Source organism: Anoplopoma fimbria, chromosome 3 (genome assembly GCF_027596085.1).
Source record: "Anoplopoma fimbria isolate UVic2021 breed Golden Eagle Sablefish chromosome 3, Afim_UVic_2022, whole genome shotgun sequence".
NCBI classification, from domain to species: domain Eukaryota; kingdom Metazoa; phylum Chordata; class Actinopteri; order Perciformes; family Anoplopomatidae; genus Anoplopoma; species Anoplopoma fimbria.
Genome location: NC_072451.1, coordinates 3,974,852 through 3,981,541, shown reverse-complemented (window position 1 = coordinate 3,981,541; position 6,690 = coordinate 3,974,852). Strand labels below are relative to the sequence as shown.

The 6,690-nt window shown below is 38.5% G+C and overlaps 1 protein-coding gene across 1 annotated transcript in view; it reads left to right on the top strand.

Annotated features, from left to right (window-relative positions):
* tmeff1a (transmembrane protein with EGF-like and two follistatin-like domains 1a) overlaps positions 1-6,690 on the top strand; it is a 54,486-nt gene that overhangs the window by 1,089 nt on the left and 46,707 nt on the right. The gene's annotated exons all lie outside the window — the stretch shown is intronic.

The window sequence follows — 6,690 nt, the reverse complement described above, 5'->3', positions numbered from 1 at the left end:
CATTATTATTTGTCATTTTAGAGACAAAACTGCGAATCAGTTTTCCTCTGAAAACTTGATTACAATCATCAGTTGCTCAATAATTTCCCTGAAGGACAAAATAATCACACATCACATCATGTTGAGTTAAAGCTGAACAACAAAGCAACAACTAAATATCAAGAAAAAATGGTTGGATGCTTGAGAAATAACCAAAAATTTGATATTTTTAGATATTTACAATAAAAATATGAGTTAAGAATATACAAGATATTGACTGGAATGTGCATAACATAAATTTGTGTTTAATTAATGCATGTCTTCGTTTAAAAAAATGTCAAATGTAAGGTAATAAGTGTCCCAAAAATTGTATTTGCCCTTTAAAAAGCACCTTAGAAATGATTAAATGTGCTTTTTACATCTGGTTTTACGGGCGTGTCACGTTAATGTTCTGACAGGGATTATATCAACACTCTTTGCATCCTGCATGAATGTCTATTAATATTCATAAATTCATGGTAGTGTTATCCCGTTCTCCATCTTTAGCTTTTATCAAATATTAAAAGGCAGAAAACAGCAGTCATGTAAATGAGTGTTAGCCGTCACTCAGCAGCCTCATGTTTTATTGATGAACCTCTGAGTCGCTCACATTGTTTGCGTCTTCCTCACTTTGCTGCAGACGGCCGACACACCGGAGAGCACAGCAGATGTTCTGCAGGAGAAAAAAAATAGAAATGCTTCCTAGCCACTAAACAGAACCAGATTGCTCAGAAAGCTTTGCCGATAATTCACTGCACCGCTTTCAAAAAAACTCCTCAGAAAAGAGAAGAAAAGGGAGGCTTTTACAGTCGCAGCAAAATGGCTTGTGGCACTTTGTTGGAAGCAGCCGGCTGCTGTGTTCAGGGTCTGTCGGGGGAAAAAACGAAGCCCCGGAGATCAGGCTTTTATGGCGCCCCGTTACTCACTGCTATTATGACAGCGTACTGAAGAACATGGAGGCTGACAGCGGCTCTAACGTCTGAGATGAATTCTTGAGAGGGAGGAGGGTTTTGAAGCCTGGACACATGATGCCGTCTTTCTCAGGACGTGGGACGGGCTTCAGAATCGGGCCAAACCCCCCGGAGTTAAAAGTCCCTCAGTCTGGAATCGGGTCGGGTCTGTGTTTGAGTGCATCTTCTGTGTGTCGTTACTAGGAGTCTCACTCTGAGAAATCTCACTCTGAGAAGTCTCACTCTGATTAGTCTCACTCTGAGAAGTCTCACTCTGAGTAGTCTCACTCTGAGAAGTCTCACTCTGAGAAGTCTCACTCTGATTAGTCTCACTCTGAGAAGTCTCACTCTGAGTAGTCTCACTCTGAGAAGTCTCACTCTGATTAGTCTCACTCTGAGAAGTCTCACTCTGATTAGTCTCACTCTGAGAAGTCTCACTCTGATTAGTCTCACTCTGAGTAGTCTCACTCTGAGTAGTCTCACTCTGATTAGTCTCACTCTGAGAAGTCTCACTCTGAGTAGTCTCACTCTGAGAAGTCTCACTCTGAGTAGTCTCACTCTGAGAAGTCTCACTCTGATTAGTCTCACTCTGATTAGTCTCACTCTGAGAAGTCTCACTCTGAGTAGTCTCACTCTGATTAGTCTCACTCTGATTAGTCTCACTCTGAGAAGTCTCACTCTGAGTAGTCTCACTCTGATTAGTCTCACTCTGAGAAGTCTAACTCTGAGAAGTCTAACTCTGAGAAGTCTAACTCTGAGAAGTCTCACTCTGAGTAGTCTCACTCTGAGAAGTCTCACTCTGAGAAGTCTCACTCTGATTAGTCTCACTCTGAGAAGTCTAACTCTGAGAAGTCTCACTCTGAGTAGTCTCACTCTGATTAGTCTCACTCTGAGAAGTCTCACTCTGAGAAGTCTCACTCTGAGAAGTCTCACTCTGATAAGTCTCACTCTGATTAGTCTCACTCTGAGTAGTCTCACTCTGAGTAGTCTCACTCTGATTAGTCTCACTCTGAGAAGTCTCGTTCTGAAGTCTTGCGTCACATCCACATTGTCTAAATCATCCAAATATTCATTGTACATGAATACTGTCTTTTCCAGATAAACTTCTGTCTTCACAGGAAACAACTTAGTCAGGTTTAGGAAAAGGTCATTGTTTGTTTTTAAGATAACTACGTAGTGACGTTACTTAAGTACGTTAGCTACGTGGCAAATACGTCAACGTTGTAGTTTCACACGGGGAACAAACGGTGTTCTGGGTCAAAGGTCGTTGGACTCATCCACCTCAACGTCCCTCCCTCTCTGTGAGGGTTTTTGTGGTCTTTATACTTCCTGGTTCATAATTACGTCGATAAAATACAAAATAATTTGTGGGTTATCAACAAATTATGGCGCATTATTTTTGGTAGGAATAACTACGAATGTTTAACGAAACCACAACTAAGTATTCTAAGTATCTTTTGGGGGTTGAAGTTTATTTTGAAAAGATTCATGTGACGAGCAGAAAATGACACGGGTTGATGTAAAATAACAATACTAATGAAAAATGATACGAACTATGAATTAGGATACGTTGTGTTTTCATGTTGTTACTAATCAGTAAAGGATCGAGCACCAAACCACAGTGAAGCGGTGTGTGTTGACGCTGTTTGTAATGGAGCAGAAACAAACAGACCATAAACGACAAGATGTTCTTTCTGCTTCCTGAGAAAAAAAACAAAAACAAACATCAGTGTGTTTGGAAAAAAACAACATTAATCATGTTTTCTGCCACAGAAACGATGCCGCCCACACGCTTTTACCCATCAGGCAGTTTGAAGTGTTTCCATGCAGATTGATGACACTTCTGTTGCTTTTAATAACCACGAGGGCGCGCGGCGGAGAGCGTTTCTCACTTTGATAAACACAGGATTTCATTTCTGATGCTTTTGATGCACCTCATGAAAACGAATCCTCCGGTTCTTCTGACTCTGTTCTTCTGTCAGATTCTCCCTGTAGTCCAGATTCTTTACTTTCTTATTAAGAATATTCTAGTAGGTGTCATAACAAATCAAAACTGAGATATCACACTGACTTATTTATGTCTATAATTAAGCTTTGAAACATATTTTCTTTAAATAAATAAAAACTTTTCCTTTTGTTTCCTGATTAATTTTTTCAAAGAATTCTCTGCAAATAAAAATGTTTTAAATCTTAAAACAGGAAAGAAAAATCCAAGCTGATGCAAAATGAAAAATGATGATTCATTGATTTGTTAGGAAAGTACTTCAAACTAGTTGAGCGTTTCTTTGCTTGCTTTTAGTAGATACGACTTTAATGACTCATTTTTTGGAGTGTGTTGAGTTTTGTCTCCTCCACAAATATGTTTTTCAGTCTTTTCTGGTCCAGAGTCTTATTTTTAGGATCAGAGATTCAGTTGGAGAGCTGACAAGACGAGATGAATCAGCTTCTGTAGCTTCTGAGGGCTGATTGTTATATTATTAAACTGTTTCTGTTTTAACAACATCGTCTTTCTGCAAAGTTTACAGTCAGTTTTATGTTTTCATTCTTTAGGTTTTCTTTCTCATAGCAAACAGCTTCTGGGGTGAGTGATGTTATAGAACCTCAGAGGGATTAAAAAGATGGTTTAATAAGAGACAGAAGACACTTTTTCTGGAGCTTAGTTGTGTATTTTTCCGCCCGGTATGGTAGTTTTTTTTAATGTATTTTGTCTGGATGTTTTTCTATCATAAGCTCAGTGTTTCTCTCAGACTCAGTTATTGTTATTATATGTGAGACTCACGGCGTCGATATGATGAAGCTCAACATAACGTGAAGCACATGAGTGGTGGTTGATTTTCAGTTATCTTAAAAAGGAAAGTCAGTTTGTCTTTTATTGTTCACAACGATTGTAACGTCGACCATGAGCCGGAGATTATTGAACGTTTAAGAATTTCCTGAAATGAAGCTTGAATTTGAATTCCTTTTATTTAATATTCTGATTCAGAGATAAAGGATTTACAGGAAACGAATATCGAGACGTCAACGGCCTTGGTGAATTTGGGTGAATTTTTTTTTTTATCGTAAGGCCAAAATCTTCTATATATATATATAGACTAATAGACTAAATAAATCAAAAGGACTGATGAGTAAAATAGTCGGGGCCGATATGAGACTAGATATTGTTTTAGAATTACGATATCGTAAAATGGTAAAAGTGTTGTCCTTCCTTTTAAACGCTGCTTTACAGTTAAATTATGTAGTTTTCTGAACAGACTCTTCTAGTTGTTCTATAATGTCCACATGACTGGTGATTATTTATCAGAAACCTCCTTGTGATAATATTTTCTACACACCATCGTCTAAATATAACTTATTTCTGTCCATAACTCTGTTCCTGAAACATCTTTTATTTGAAGAAATTAAAACCTTTCAACGTGTTTCCTCCTGAAGTTTTTCCAAGAATTATTTGGAATTTTTTTTTTTTTTTTACTTAAAACAGAAAAGAAAAAGTAGAATAAAGAACTTCATTTCTAAGAAAGTTGAGCATTTTCTTTGCTTGCTTTTAGAAAATACGACTTTAATGACTCGGATTCAGAAGAACATTTATTTTTTCAGTGTATCGAGCCTCGAGGGGTTAAAAGCACAGAGAAGTGACTTTTTTTTAAAACGACCAACTGCTCGCTCATTCAGAGCATCCTCAAAACGAGCACCAGGACAGATCACTGTGACGGATCAGATCAGAGTTTACCGCTGATGTCGGTATCCAGCCATCGTTGAGGGCAAACCAATTATCTGCAGAGCTCCAGGCTGACGGACGCTTTAATTGTCTTTCACGAGGCCATAAAAGGTGTTTGTCAACGGGCTGGATGTGGACCTTCTAAATCTGTTGTGGTTCTCTGAGTTTAATTAAGCCTGGAGGATAAAACGGGGCGTCGAGTCAAACTGCGAGTCAAAACACATTCTCATCAGTTATGTGGTTAATTTTTTTCAGGCCCAGTCATTCAATAGTCATCCAGCTTTATGGAAATTCAAACATCTACAATCACATAACGCCTGATGATGAAGATCATGTGATATGATCGAAAGCCCCAAAACAGCAGATGTGTCCAAGGCCGATTGTTTCTCATAATGTGGAAAAGCGTCACAGTTAACATCACGTGAAAACCTCCTTTTCACATTTGGCATTAACAGAATTATATATTTAACACGTTAAAAATTAAGTTTATGAACTGAGTTTTGACATTCGACGGCGTATTAAAGCCATTGTACTTAAAAATTAACAATAATTATTATGAAGCTGCGGGGGGGTATATTCCAAGGAAAAAGAGGTTATGATTAAAAAAAACAAGTTAAATGAAATCTCAAGTAAAGAGTTAAACATTAAACACCAACGTCTCTTTACATTTTGTTATTTGCCTTCATCACTTCAAGTGTTTTGGGAAATATTATATATTATACTACAGTATTTTTCTTGGGAATTTCATAAATAAATTTATGATTCTGTTCTCTGAATATTACGCCCCTCCCCCGGCTCAACAATAACTATTTGTTACTCACAATTGCCCCGATACGCCGTGGTCATGACTTGAATGAATAGAATATATTATAACATTATATTTATAGCCACAGACACTCAAACACAAACTGTGGTAAAAATAATAATGAATATCTTGTGCCTCTTTCTGAGACAGCAGATAATTCAAACTACACATTTCTTTGCAGACCTTGAAGCATTTGATACTTTTTTGGTTTGTTTTGTAGAAAACTTGTAGAAAAGACGTAAACGATAGAGATTATTATTATCATTTTATCTTGGTGGAAAGAAGAATCTCTCTTGGGTTTTTGGAGTTTGATGTAGTTTGAGTTGAGGAAGCTCCTGTTTTTGGAGAAAACCGTCTCTCCGTCACGTAAAAAAGGTAAAAGGTTACGTGATCCGTATGAGAAACCCTCAGCGCTGCTTGTCATGGTTACCTGAATCCTCCACCTGTGTGTGGTCTCAGTAAGGTGATGCTGCAGCTCTACAGGTGTGTTGGAGCCTGCAGGCATTCAGGTGGAGGAAACCCACCGACGCCCCGTTGTTCTCGCCCCGAAGCGCCGCCGTGAAACTCTGATGTCTGCACATCAAACGGGATGTAAATGTCAACCATGTAGGTGTGAACGTCTGATGGATCCTCGTCTTTGATCTCACTGTAGTGAGCTCAGATCATTTTCTGGGCGATACCTCGCTTCCTCTTTTTTTTTTTGTGAGCTCCGGGGTCAAAGGTCAGGGTCGGCTGCAGAGTAGCATCACTTGCACTTTCTTGCTCAAAGACACTTCAGCAGGGAAATGCTTTGAACTGATAAATCACTAATAAATACGAGAGAGGTGCACTCAGTGGAGAGCAGATCTCTCTCGTCCAACCCGACACTCTCAGTCAAGATGGCGGTGAAGATTACAAAAACAGGGATTTATTCTTCCTGTATCTTAACTATCTTCGGTGGATCATAACATATTTTGTTAATCTGCAGATTCTCCGGTTCAAAATGAGACCAAACTTTTCTCTAGATGTCAGGTTTTGAGTCTTGACAAATGTTTCCTGCAACAGAACAGTAAGACTTGTTTTTAGCGTGCACGAATGACAGAAATGCCTTTAGTTACTGAAGATCATTTGAATCCCCAACAGACAGCGAACTTTCCTTCAGGAGACCTCTGTTAGTTCCCCGTGTAAAATAAGAATTTATTTTTCACCTTATTTAACCCAAA